General features: G+C 43.2%; 1 protein-coding gene across 3 annotated transcripts in view; it reads left to right on the top strand.

Moving 5' to 3' along the window:
* Positions 1-14,763, top strand: part of TBC1D5 (TBC1 domain family member 5) — a 480,733-nt gene that overhangs the window by 133,651 nt on the left and 332,319 nt on the right. The window lies entirely within an intron of this gene.

The following is a 14,763-nucleotide window of genomic DNA, read 5'->3' as shown; positions in this document are numbered from 1 at the left end:
CCCGCGCGCACCTGGGTTGGTGTGTGTGGGTGTGTGTGCCCCCGCCCGGGCCTCCGGAATGTCCGACTGACGGCCGCCGTTGCGGTTCTCGGGTTCTCACCAACCCTCTCCTCCGCAGGTTCCACTCATGGTCCGAGGCGCTCCCAGAAATCAGGGAAGTGCTTACTCACAGTTACCGCCTCCTTGTAGAGGGTGTTCTGAACGTCGCAGACAAACAGCCAGGCGAACAGGTGCATGGGGAGACCTAGAGGGCCCACAGCACAGGTGCTTCGTTCCCTGCGGAGTCAGGGTGCCACCCTCCCGGCGTGGGGAAGGTCTTCATGTGTCCTCCCCAGAAGCCTTTGTGTGTCCAGCTGCCCAGGAGCTCATGGACGCTCTTTTTGAGTCCTTATTGTGACTTCGTTCTGTAAGCACGAAATGCTCACCCGCTGGCTGGGAGACCCAGCAAGGCTGTCTTCCTAAAATGGTGGTCTCTCGTGGCAGTCCTTCTTCCTGGGTATGGGGCAAGGCCCTCTGGAATGAATGTCTGTGAGCCCCCTTGGGATGGATGAAAGGAGTGCAGGAAGGAGGTAAGGCTTGGCTTTTCTCTCTCTGCAGCTGTCCCAAGCTGGGCCGGGAGCTATAGGCCAAAAACCAAAGCGCACAGTATTGCAGTCCCTCAGCCTTCCAGGTCCGTCTGTAGTAACCACGCAGGTACAAGCACTCAGAGCTCAAAATCTGAACAGCGAAAGGGGCCGGCCCATGGCCCAGTGGTTAGGGACGCCTCATCCCACATGGCCAGTGTTTTCCAAATCCTGGCCCTGGCCTCTTGAAAAACACACTGGGCGCGTGTGGGGTGACACTCAGAACCCTGACAGGATGGAGAAATGGAAGAGCAAGGACTGCATGACCACACCCGCTGGGGGATGCTTTCTGCCCTCTGCCAAATTAAAAAAAAAAGAAGAAGAAGCAACAGAATAAATCTTTGATAGAATCATGCCTTTATATACAGTCTCTTGTATATATATTTATTTTCTTCTTTTTGGGGGGTGGAGGATAAATTGTATGTGCATGGCGATGCTCTCAAATCATTCTTGGTTTGAAACATTTTAAACTTTTAAAGTCCTGTATCCCTGTATATCGGCAGAGAATAAGCCAGATTCTTTCCAAAGTCGTTGCTCCTAATACTCATTCTTATTTTAATATTTTTACCTTAGTCCATTGTAGAACTTTCTTTCAGATTATAAGAGTAATATTTTGTGTTAAAAAGTTTGATGAATAGGGAACCAGCAGTTAGCATAATGGCTGTCACTGGACTCCCACGTAGTCGACCACGGTTCACATCCTGGACCCAGTGGCTTAAAACTCACGCCGGGTGCGTGTGCGTGCGTGCCCAAGATCCCGAGAGGAGAATGGAGGAGAAGGGATTGTGGCGTGACCATCCCGACTGGGGATGATATCTCGCTTTCTGTCTCTGTGTCTCTGTCTGTCTGGCGAGCACACGCGCCCTATGGCGAAAAACCTCTCCAAAAGAAAAAAAAATAAAGTTTGATGAATGCAGAAAAGTGTAAAGAAGATGAAAATTATCCCTAATCCTATCGCATAGAGATAAATTGATGTAACCTTTTTCAAAATAAAATCTGTCATTTTTATTTTACTTTAAATATAGTAGAAAAACCGAATTGAAACTTACGTAATTGGTGAACCTCAGCTAAATGCTTTTAACAAAGCCATCCTAAGAGCCTTCCAAAGTTAAAGAACATAGAGATTTGCGGACACCTTTAAGTACTCTGGACATAAGGAAATAGGAGATTAAAAGCCGAAGACCCCTTAGCATTATTCAGTGAACAGAGGCAGTTAGTACTTCATGGTGCTGGGCAGCCTGTCCCACGCTCTGCTCCAAATAGCTCCACCCCTCAGCCCAAACACCTCGTCTGTTAAGCAGTTTCACATCACGGTCCTACCCCCAGCGTCTGATGCCCATCAGTCTGCATCCTGATTTTGTGCATACATCTCTTTCATATATGTCATATGTCTGCAGTCATACCGTATGTGACCTTTTGTGTCCAGCGTCCCTCACTGAGCACTGCGGTTTCAGCTCCCCTCCACGCTGTTGCCTTTATCAGGTCTACATTCCTTTTCTTGGCCGAGTAATATTCCGTCATATGTGAGCCCACCACGTGGCTGCCATGCTCCGTGATGAGCGACCTGTGTGTTTCTGCCTTTGGCTGCTGAGACTGGCACTGCTCTTACGCAAGTGTGTGTGGAAACACCCGTGTCGAGGCCGGTTCTCAGCCCTTCCAGGTGCGGCCCAGGGACGGAAGAACTGGGCATCTCAGAATTCTGCACTCGGCTTTCTAAGCAGTTACCGGACTGCTCCACCATGGTTTCACAGCTTTAGACAAATGTTTTTTATGCTAGAGATCACGCTTGTGTGCATGAGCGACGCCCCCAGCCGCAGTGGTGTGCACTCGCGCCAGGGGACTTTTTCCTCTCCTGCACTGCACCGGCAGCACTCTTGTAGGTTTTAAAATAATTTTCCTAAGGACTTTGAAGGCTTTGCGCTGGGCTTTCCTCCTACCCATGTTCCCCCCTGAGACATGGTAAGTCCCGCTCCCTGGAGACTCGTATAAGTGCTATTACAGTTAAAACAGACCGGAATCTTTAGCTAGATTCAACCTAACATTTTAATGTGGGAGGCTGGCAAGAGACAGTACATGAGTGATGTCCGTATGGGTTAGACAGAGACTTCACGGAGTACGAGAGAGCGAGAATCCAAGGGGGATGGAATTGCTTAAATACGGTGGTCAGGAAAGGCCTCACTGGGAAGCCGACATCCGAGTATAGATCCCAAGGGAACAAGCTCCGCTAAGGGGAGGGGGGCAGAGATGTCACCGCTACATCCCAGGAACAGCTGCAAGGTCAGTATGGCTGCAGCAAAGTGAGTAGATAGGGGTTAAATCAGAGAGGTCACTGGAATCTAGGTCTTTTAAAGACTTGTATTTATGAAATAATTGTTGTTCTGATAACTGAATACCACTCTGTAATTGCAAAAAAAAAAGAAAGAAAAAAAGAAAAGTTGCAGCTGTTTTGTTGACATTCTGAATTCTTTTAAGTAAACACAATTTTTTTATTAAAAAAAAGAAAAAAAAAGACTTGTATTTGGGGACCAGCCAATGGCCTAATGGTCATGTTGCTGGACTCCCACATGAACAACCGCAGTTCGAGTCCTAGACTCAGAGGCTTGAGACTCACGTTGGTGTGTTATGGATGCGAGCCCCAAATCCTGGGTGGAGAATGAAGGAGAAAGGATTGTGGCATGGCCATTCACCCTTGGGGATGATCTCTTGCTTTCTGTCTCTCAGGCCTTCTCCCGTGTTCACATTTGTTCGTGGCTTTTGCTTTAGCAACACAATGAACGGTGGTTTTAAATTTAGAAAGCATATGGTTAAAAATGTTTTAATGGCATTAAACACACAACATGCATTTGTGGTTGACATGCTTCCTTGATTTTTTAAAAACTTTTACTGATTTATTTCTTCAGAGACTTAGAGAAGCCCCCGACAGGGTCCCCAGGCTGCAGTCTACCCCTGTCTCGGGCACCTGGGTCACTTGCACCTGTGCCTGTGTCCCCAGCGAGGTCCCAGTATGGGAGCCCAGAACCTCTGCCATATTGGTTGAATGAGTCACCTCTGTGCCACCACCTGGTGGTCCGTCCTCTTGATGTCTCAGGTTCGTAAATATTTCCATGGAATGTTCTTGAGAACTGACATGCCCCACGTGAAGGTCAGAAGCAGGATCAACTTTTATCTTATACAGCTTTAAGGAGCTTATGGTTCAAATGAACTTAACAGAAAAATGAATAAAATATTTCACATCCTGGACTGCTGACAAAGGTGGAATTATAATTATAAAAAAATCTGCTAATGCCAAGGTCCGTTGTGTTCACTGATTCCTGTTTCTCCCATTCACTTCGGCTCAGGAGCATAGTTGACAGAGTACCGCAGCAGCGTTGGAAATCTCGTTTCCTGTCGGTCCAGTGCGACCTCTGGGATTTCTCTCGTGTCTCTCGGTGGTGACAGCGTTAGTCCTCCTGCTCACTCTTACTGAGTTGCCCAGCGCCCTGTGCTGTTCTGATGCGTCCTCTGACTGCAGATTCCGCTCCTGGTGCCCTGGGACATAATTCATAGTCCCTGTGCTCCGAGGAAAGGAAGCCCAGTAAGTGGGCAGGAGCAGTTAGAAGGTCAGCGGGCCGAGTGACCTGGAGCATCCTTGTCCCACAGCATCTCTGCTGGTTGTGGCTCCCCTCTTGGGTTTCAATTCTTGGCAAACCCCACCTTTCTCTAAAACTCGGCCCAGATTCCGTTTGGTGAGCTGGATGTCTGGTGTGACACCACCTGTCATCTGGCTGTCACTCGTCTGCCCCGGACACGGTCGCTCAGAGTCGGACAGTGGGTGTGCAGTTAGTTTACGAGCACTGTCATTGGGAGCACCTGCTGTGGAAATCATAATTACAGACGAGGTGCCTTGGACTCGGTCTACCTGTAGTTTGGTTTTCCTCTACATTTAGGTTCTGGCTTCTTTCATCCCCTGCAGAGAAAGAATGCGTTTTCCCTCAGTTTCTTTTGGTCAGTACCTACGTTGTAATGGTCTAATGTGCTAAATGTGCTTTTGTTTGTAGAGAAGAGTCAGAACTTTAGGGACGGACTCTTGAGGAGGGTCCTCGGAGAATCCTTCTTTTTCACAAGTGAGTAGGTGATGCGCTTACAGCCAGCTCTTCCAACATCTCCTCCGCGGATTCCCTGCTAAGTACTTGATCACTTAACTGCTTTTCATGTGTCTCCCTCCTTGGGTTTCTACGTGCATCCCTCCAGTGAGTCACTGTTGTAGCATCTGGAGCCTTGTCTCCGCCTAAGGTTAACCGCCCCTACCATTTCCAGTGATTGCCCTTTAGGAGCAGAAACTTGTAGGAATGTTACAGTCGCAATCCCAGCTGTCTTATTCTGGTACACTTTGGTTCCCTTGAAAGCTAGTGTTTATGTCCATCTGTGAAACTCCAATCTAAGAGAAACAAGACAGACTGTCACCTCTCTGGGGTTTCATGCTGGTGGCGTGTTTGAGTAACGCCACGTAAAGATGGTTCTTCTCAATATTTAATTAAACTGGAAATCTTAAATGGAGATGTTTGGAAATGTAGGTTTTGGTGAAAGGGCAATTATCTGTTTATGGACTTGAAACTGTTCTTAGCTTTGAGAGTGAAATCATTCTGAATTCATCTGTTCATTTAATCAATATTTATGAGCTATTTACCCTACGGCAGGAAGTCAGCGAACTGCTGAATTTTAAAAAAAATAGTATGTCCTGTTTTTTATTTTTAATTATCACAGGGTGCATACTCTCACCAGAAAGAGATGAAGAGAGAGTCCCCCCCCCCAAGAAGGCACAGTCGTGCTGTAGTTGTGTGTCCTTTCTCTCTCTCTGTCCTGCCAGCATTTGGGGCATACACACATAGGAACAGGGCATGTTTTTCAAGCTTCTGGGGCCAGGACTTGAACCACTGTCAGCCATGTGAGATCCTGCTCCCTAAGCACTATGCTTTAATCTTTGCACTACTGGGCTGGCCTCAGATGTGTTACTTTTTTTATTAGATGATGTAAAGAAATCAATTTTTTTTTTTTACCAAATTTACTATGAATATTTTAGGTTTTTAACTGTGTGTGCACGAGACATAGCTTTGGCTTTTGTGACAGTGGAGAGACAGCTAATCCCAGATACAGCCGAGAGGTGGAAAACGAAGAATCCACTTCGTCTTTGCTTTCTCACTTCTGCCAGAGGATTTGAGGAGAGGTGACGGCTGACCACTGGCCTCCGCAGACTTCAGACAAAGACCAGTGGGAAGACTGACCAATGGGAAGGGAGAAGTGACATCATCGCACCGTCAGACAGCCGGGATTAGCCCTGTGTGATTGGAAGGCGGTTACCTTTCCATTTTACATTCATCTATATAAAATACACTCATCAACTGGTGCTCTTTTACATAGCAATTTGAAGTTTTTAGTTCATTCCCACTTTAGGAATACTTTGTCGTCTGTGAACAATTGACCCATTTAAATGGGATTATAAAACAATCTTTGATTTAATTTGTAATGATTTAGCAGTTATGCTGCTAATATTTATTACTGAGACAGAATAAGGTTTCAGTTATTAAAAATGTGTTCAAAATTTTGTAAATAATATAAATAGTATGTTTGCCTCTATGTTAGAGTTAATTGATTTAGTATGCTAGTGAACATTGACTGAATATTTTGGAAAACTAAATTATTTTGAATATATTTGAAACTGCTGCTATTATATACTTCCCTTTAAAATGTTACATATGGTGACTGGCAGGTGGCATAGTGGTTAAGGCTCTGGGCTCCCACATGAATGACTGCAGTTTGAGTCTTAGACCTGGCAGCTTGCTTTCTCCCTCTGGTCAAATTGAATAGTAATATTAATAATAATAATAATAAATAAATAAAGTTAAGTGAATAATTCTTTAAAAATATTTTTAAGAATGTTACATACGGGGTTAGCAGGTGGTTTGGTAGTTAGTTAAGACGTTGGACTCCCCACATGGTTGACCATGGTTTGAGTCTTTGACCTGGTGGCTTGCTTTCTCACTCCCCCACCCACTCTCTCTCTCTCTTTCTCTCTGGTCAAATTTAAAAAATAAGAATAAATTAAATAATTCTTAAAGAAATGTTACATATGTTTTGTATCATTTGTACTTCAGGCTTAGAAGTTTAAAATTTTATGTTTTCAGTCTTGTAAAGACTTAACACTTTTTTTATGTTGTACTGTTGGAACTGGACAGTTTTACCCATATTTTCTATGTGACACAGCCATTTAAAATGGTTTTCATCAGTAAGATGAGTTTTAATTCTTATAAATAACACAGAAGAATTGAAGTATTTAGATAGTTAAGGGAGGTTACCAACTTAAGTTCGATAGTTTGTTGACATTATTATGCCAAGGATATTTTATATGTTATTGAAAGAAGCTTATTATTACTTCTGTAAAATACATGTGCTTTTGTAATCTTATATGTTAATCTAATTTCTCATTGAAGTCTCTCTTTAAAGGGAATTGTGTACCAGTAGGGTTCTAAAACCGTGACACAATTTTAATCTGATAACAAATTGGTTTAAGTTCACCTTCTTTCCGTTGCTGGCAACAAATCTAAACCTGTATTTTTTGGATTTGTGAGGATAAGTCCTGCTTTGGCAATCTTGCAGATCCTCGAGAGAATAGTTAAACAGTGATTAATCATTGTTTCTTCACTGAGTGTGCAGAAGAGAATGGAAGAGCTGCATTTCACACTTCTGAAGCAATTAATCCCCATGATCTTAGCCAGGTTTGTCTTGTAGATAAGTCGGGATACAAAATGGTACGCAATTTATCAATGTATGCATGCCATAAAGTATAAAACACACAATTTATTTCATATCATTTATAGTCAAATGTAAAAAGAGAGTGATTCTGCCATACCCAAGAGTGTTCCCTGCGTTCCCTCCGTATAAGCTAAGCACCGGAGATTACAATGGGATCCCTGTTTATTGTGCACATCTGGTGCAGCCACCACGCATCTTCTCTTTCACTCGCCGGCATTTTTACTGATTGTGGCATAAATCACCTTGCTAATCAGAAACATAAGTGACGGGAAGTCATCTCCTTTTTTTGAACAATGGGAAAAAACATATGGCTTCTTCGACAGTCCTTGGCTGTTACACTATTTATGTGGCATTATATTCTGTATTTAGAATTTCATATTAATTGCAGTGGTTTGGTTGAAGGCATGAACACCCCACGTCTGTGGTCAAAGTGTTTGTTTTGTCTCACTTTCAGAAAAATAAATACGGTAAAGTTACATGCTTCGTATTTGGGAAAAAAATGTAAAGTAAAATGACTTGGGAGAGAGTGTTTCAGGTAGAGATGACTTGAAATAAGTGTGTTTATTTAAAAATGTTTGTGCGTATTTTTATTTAGGTAAATGCACACAGTGATTACAACTTCCAAGTGTGTTTTTCATTATTCCTGTTTCAGTACACTGAACGGATCAGAGTAAAAGTTACTGTTCTTAAAGAGCTAGAATGTAATTGACAGTAGTTTGATTTTTTTAGAGGTGGTATTATTTCAATGTAAGCTGCATTTTTGGTGAACTGTTATTTGTAGTTACAACAGCTTTTGTATCCACTACCGCTAAAAGTGAAAGATGAAGTAAGCTTTATAAAACTTAAAAAAATTGTATTTATAGATTTTAAAGATTGCCCTCAGTGAATTTATTGCCTGCTGTAGGTGTGAAGATTTTTCTTTCTTTGTACTTAATACTCATTCCTATCTCAAAAGGTGGTGAATGTAGTGGTATTTTAGCCTCCTTTGAGTCAGTAATACCTACCTACGAGTAGGCAGCAAGGAAAGATTTAACTTGTGTGTCCATTTTAAATGAAAGTCAATTTGCTTAAAGACATTTGTATATTTTACAGCTTTTTTCCCCCTGTATTAGATGTGACTGTAAATTAGGCAAGTATTTTAACAAATCTATCTAGCTTATTTATTAAATGTGTGCTATTCTCTATGAGGTAGTCCCCTTGGGAAGGTATACACATAATCCATCAATCAAAGCACTTTTGGAATACATCTTCTAAAATTTCCTTCAGTAGAATTGATGTATAACTGCTCAAGATGGATACTTGGAAGGAGATAAGATTCATTTTGTATACATACGTGCTAGTATTTTTGTTTAAAAAAATCAATCATAATGGCTTGTATTGCAGCGTGTGTGTACCTCGTAGATAATTGGGCACCGTGAATAGAAATACAGTTTTGAAGAACTGCCTAAATTTTAAGTAAATGGTCATATTTATCCATTTTGTTTTAGAAATCTTTTATGATATTGTCTCAGCAACCACCTGCAGTGAGAGTCCACAAATCGAATAAATGGATCACAGGAGGGGGTATTAGCTCTTTTCTCTTGTCACTTGTTTTACCAGCTAGATGCTCTCTTAAGGTACAGATTAAAATTATTCAGTGCTTCAAACGGACTGAAATTTACTTGTTACTGCCCCACTGCTTGACTGTTCTTATTTCCTTCGTGTTTGTTAATGCTTCTTTTCCCTTCTATCTGTCTATCCTCTCTCTCTCTGTCTCTCTCTCATCTGTCTGTTTAGCTAGCTATCATCTATCTTTGTCCGTCTGTCTAAGAGATTGAGGTACATATTTTGTAGAGATCAATTTAAAAATGCTAATTATCCTAATTCAATCACTACACATTGTATTTGTATAGCAAAAAAAATCATATTTCATAAATACATATCTACAGTTATTGTGTATCGATTTTAAGAAAAGTAACGCCGTTTTAAACAGGGATGTGTTTCCTTTTTCTTTATGAAAATGTAAAATTCTAGAAGGATTAGGGTGTTACAACCCCCAGGAAATTAACACTGTAAGGGATGGCTAAAGTGTTAATATGAATGAGGCAAAATAAAGAGTTCTCTTCTTAGGAACTGAGCACATTGGAATACTTTAGTAATGGACCTTTGAGGATAGAGTTCTTACATAACGTGCTTGATGGGAAAAAGATACTTACCCAAAGTATTTGATCATTCATCATGTTCATCAAATTAGAGATTTAACTTCCAAATGCCTATCAATTTTTGAATGAAATTGAACTGTCAGCGAGGTTGATATTCACTGCTCACTTTCTTTAAAATTCGCTTTTATTTCCAGAGAATTTGCATTCTGTTTTTTTCTTCTAGCCCGTTCTTTGTCTTATTTACATTCATATCGTCCCTCAAAGTGGATTCTAAATGGAGAACAAAACTTGCAAGAGCACTTCCTGTTCTTTCCATATGTTTTTATGGCTTAAAGAAGAATCCTCTCACGACAGGGATAACCCCACTGGCAGTTCCCAGGCCGGCGGATTATTGCTGCTGTCCCTCCTGCTCGCCGTCCCTTCTCCCTCTTGTGTTTGTCTGGAAATGGCTCTTGGAAAGCCGACAGAGGTGGCGTGCCTACCAGAGAAGTGTGTGGCGTGCCTTCGATTGTCTGAAGTGCCGTGGACGGGGTGTGGCGTTATTGGCACATTCTTGGTAAAATATTTGGAAGAGAGGGAGACTCATTTGTGAATGGGAAAGCTGCTTTGAGTGGCATGTGTCATGTACACATGTTCACGTGCAACCGTTATTGGAGTGTGTGAAGGATGAGCAACATGGAGGAAGAACAGATTAGTCCCTGTCTCTGGGCTTCTGGTTCGGTTTGAATCTCTAAGACCTTGTGTTCGGCATGGTGCCAGCGTGGCCCTGCCTTCTGTGCTGTGCAGAGGTTCAGCCGTGCCTGGGGCGTGGGGACCAGCAGGGCTGATCTGCCAGCAGACTTCGATCTGTAGGGATGGAACTGGATTTCCTCTAAGCACAGTAAAGCATAGAGGGCTAACGCTGGTGATCCAGTCTCAGCCGTTCGGCAGCATTTCTGAGTTCAGCTGGAGTCGTCTTTGTTTCCTGGTCTAGATCCCCCTGGGTGGGAGCCAGGTGAGGCTTGCCTAAGCTTCATTGGCAGCGGTAGAATGGTCAGGCCTCAGGTACTAAACAGAGAGGCAGAAAGACGCCTGAAAACATAGACTCACCGTGGCGCAGGAGCTCTTAGCTGCCTGCTCTTGTCATGAACACGTGTGAGATACCCCAGGCTGATTCTCAGACGGGTTCTGGGAGGGCGGCTTATAGACGCCTGGCAGACCCAGCTTTGGGGGTGAAGGCCACACATTTGGAATCACTAACATAGATGTCGGCATGAACTTCTCCAGTTATTACGTGTTGAACGTGTTGCAAACATTGGCAAGACAAAAGTAACGAAGTGTGTTTTGCAGGTCTACGTAGGACTGACCAGGGATTACAGGTAGAGAGAAGGGGAGGACCTTGGCCCAGGCCAGGCTGAGGAGTATCAAGAAGCAGATGAGGAAAGAACTTGGTAAGGAGCTGGATGAAGTGCGAGGGTGTGCGGCCTTGTGCCTGGAGGCAGAGTAGGATCCAAACAGGAGAGTGAGAAGTAGAGGGCTCCGGAGTGGAAGGCTGCAAGTGCTCGGTCTTAATGCGCAGGTTGGAAGGCGCCTCCGATGGTAATGCAGCTCTGAAAGTCCTAGCCTGACGGCCCGTGAGCGAGTCCTGGGCTGGGCAGAGCAGGCTTTGCCATGAGAGCTGCTCTTACGGGGCGGGACTGGCTTTCCTCTGCGGGAGGAGTCTGGGACGGTAGGACTGTGGCATAAACACTGCAGTGGCTTCTGAAGCTATGACAACTGGAGATTGTCACTGACGCAACTCAGGACAGCAGCTTCTCTCCGACTGGTGCATCGTTTTGGCTGCCGTGTCTTTCTAAAGTTTATTTATCCCATGAGTGAGCAAGAGAGAGAGACGGGTCCCCACACAGGTTCCTGACTGTCACCTAGCCCGGCCTCAGCTAGCCCTGCATCATGGGCATGCGGCGCCCAGGGCCCGGGGAGGTCTCCGGACACAGTCGGGAGCTGTCTGCGGGTCGGCCTCAGAGAGTGTAGTTTGCTGCCGCTCCGCTGTCTGGCCCCGGAAGGAGGTCCTTTTGGTTCATTATTCCCTCTGTTTTAGGGAGCTGGAGGTAGGGTCCAGAAGATGGCTGATTAATTGCTGTGAGGTGGTTTTACTGTGTACTGTCTTAATTAGTAGGTCTGCCATACATGAACATGAGATTTCCGTTATATTCACTTTTTAGGAATATGTACTGGGGCCAGCAGGTGGTGTGGTGGTTAAGGCACTGGGCTCCTACGTGGCTGTCCGCGGTTGGAGTCCTGGACCTGGCAGCAAAATCATGCCAGGCACATGTGTGCATGCCCAGAACCCCAGGAGGAGAAAGGAGGAAGGCAAGGCCATCCCCCGGAGGGTGATTTCTCACTCTCCTTCTCTTTGTCTCTCTCTGGTGAACACACAGGCCCTGTGAGAAAAACTTTAAAGAAAAAGCATTAAAGGAAATCTTACTCCTACATATATTAATATATTTGTGAATATAGAAATATTTACTGCTTTATATTCAGTAGAACTTGATCCATTCATGATTTTTTTCTCTTCTTTTCCCTCACAAAATTAGTCATTCTTTGGTTCCTTTAGGTTTCGGGTCTGTCTGGGTTTCAGCCTCAAGCACATTTATAAAACACAGCCCTTTTTGTTGTTGTTATTCTGTTTCATATGCAGGGTGGATAAAAATTACTAAACTTTTTATATTTATGTAAATTTATTTAAAATTAAATTCAAATTTACCACCATATGCCTCAAGGGCTAAACATAATATAGACTATTATAATCATTTATATAAATTGGTTTTAAAAACCAGTTCAATATGTTGAATCAATATGTCATGAATTTCCTATCTATATAGTTGTCATCATAGTAAATTCCATGACATGTACTTTTACAGCATACAGATTTTAAATAAAATCGAATAGACTTTTCTAGCCTGCATTATGGAAGAACTTCTGTTATCAGCCAGTTGACTGATTTAATATCAGAAAGGAGCCGCGATGTGTAAATGCGGGCCAGCCAGATTTTGCAGCTCCGTCGGAGTTTTCAGGACAAGATTTTATCTTTCGCAGTATGTGCTGATCGCCCTCCATCTGCAAATCTTTATATGCTGCGGGGTGACGTGAGATACTGATGTCAGGGGTTGTCCGCGGAATGAGCGTGCTCTTTCTTTGCATTTTTGTCCACCTGTGGTTGCCAGTTTTCATGAAATCTGGGGGTGTTTGCAAGGCGTCTTTGAACCCAGGTGCACACGTGCTTTGTCAACTAGTAAAGAGCAAAGCACCTCTACTTATGTGTATGGACGGAAGGTCTGTGATGTTTGGGAAATGAAAATGCATACTTGTATTGGCTCTTGGAGGTCACTGATGTACAGGGAATGTCAAAAGCTCTGTAGCTCTACGAATAAATAGTTAAACATACGCAAGAATTTGGCCATTTTAACATCGAAACAAACAGAAAAGAAAATATTGAGAGAATAGAAACAGACAATAATACTATCCTTGAGCAAAAACCTAGAATAAGAGTAGTGAATGATCAGGACCAGCAGTTGGCATAATGGCTCTGTCGCTAGACTCTTATGTAGTTGACTGTGGTTCAAGTCCGGGGCCCAGTTCAAGTCCCAGAGCCGGTGGTTTAAACTCAGCCAGGCGTGTGTGCGTCTGTGCCCAAGATCCCAAGAGGAGAAGGGATTGTGGCATGGCCATTCCCCCTGGGGCATGATTTCTCACTTTCTGTCTCTCTGTCTCTCTCTGTCTTTTTGGCAAGCGCATGCACCCTATAGCAAAAACCTCTCTCTCTCTCTCTCTCTCTCTCACACACACACACACACACACACACACACAAAGAGTAATGAATTATGAAACATTAAATATACTCTCTATTGGCAAAACAGAACATAAAGTTCCTTTTTATTTTTAAATGTGTTTGTGATTTAAGTTTTGTTTTACTTGCACAGGGCACATGTGCCCCCCAGGGCGAGGGCGAGGGCGAGGGCGAGGGCGAGGGAGAACACCCCCTAACGTGGCCTAGTGTCTGCACACTGTCTTCTCCGTCTCTCCAGCCTCTTGGGATTTGGGCACACATGCACCTAGCGTGGTTTTCAACTTGCTGAAGGCAAGGTTCAGCCTGCAGTAGCTTATGAGGGATCTGGATCTCTTAACCACTAGGCTATGGAGCTGGCTCTGATTTTGGTTTTAATTAATATAAATTCTAGTAATAATTTCAAATATGGAAATTAAAAAAATATTTTAAATTTGCCAGAGGCACATGGACTCTCTGGACAGCACCAGGTTGGGGAGGGGAAGTGAGAAAGTACCACTCCCTGGGGTGGGTCAACCCCTTCTCATTTCTCATTTTGGGTGTGCATGCACATGTGCCTGGTGTGTTTTTCAAGCTGCTGGGTCTGGGTCTCTAACCACATAGTCAGCCATGTCTAATCCAGTCACCTTAACTGCCAGGCCATGGGCTGGCACAAACATGGGAGATTTAATATAAGCAGGTGTTATTTATTTGTTACTTTGACCTTGAATCTTAAATAGTACAATATACTAATTTTCTTTGTAATTATAAAAATTAGTTTTTTTGTAATATTTAGCAGTTGATGTTACACAATACTTAATAGAATAATATAATATATAAATAAAAGCAGTTGCTACCAACCCTTGACAATGTTTTACTTTGTGACTGAACTATGTTAATATAATTGACCTGTTACCAAGTCTGTTATAGGTATAAAGAATTAGAATAACACTTTTTTTTTTTTTTTTTGGAGAGGTTTTTGCTATAGGACGCGTGCCCTCGCCAGAAAGACAGAGACAGACAGAGAGACAGAAAGTGAGAAATCACCCCCCAGGGGGGATGGCCAAACTGCAATCCCTTCTCTTCCGTTCTCCTCTCGGGATCTTGGGTATGCATGCACAGCACCTGGTGTGAGTTTAAGCCACCAGGTCCAGGACTTGAACTGCGGTCGACTACATGGGAGTCCAGTGATGTAGCCACTATGCCATCTGCTGGTTCTAGAATAACATAGTTTTAAAGAGGGTGATACATACCTTTCTTTAACAATCATTCTCTCTAATTCTATTTGTTAACTATAAGATGGTAATACAAATGTTTTTTTTTTTACATTCTTAGAGAACTTTTTTTTAAAAACAATTGCTGCTTGTTAGGGCCGTTTATTCTGAAATCTTATTTCTCTTATATTCAC

Source organism: Tupaia chinensis, unplaced genomic scaffold (assembly GCF_000334495.1).
Source record: "Tupaia chinensis unplaced genomic scaffold, TupChi_1.0 Scaffold148822_2, whole genome shotgun sequence".
NCBI classification, from domain to species: Eukaryota; Metazoa; Chordata; class Mammalia; order Scandentia; family Tupaiidae; genus Tupaia; species Tupaia belangeri.
Note: the sequence above shows the minus strand (reverse complement) of the source record. Positions and strands in the feature narration are given on the sequence as shown.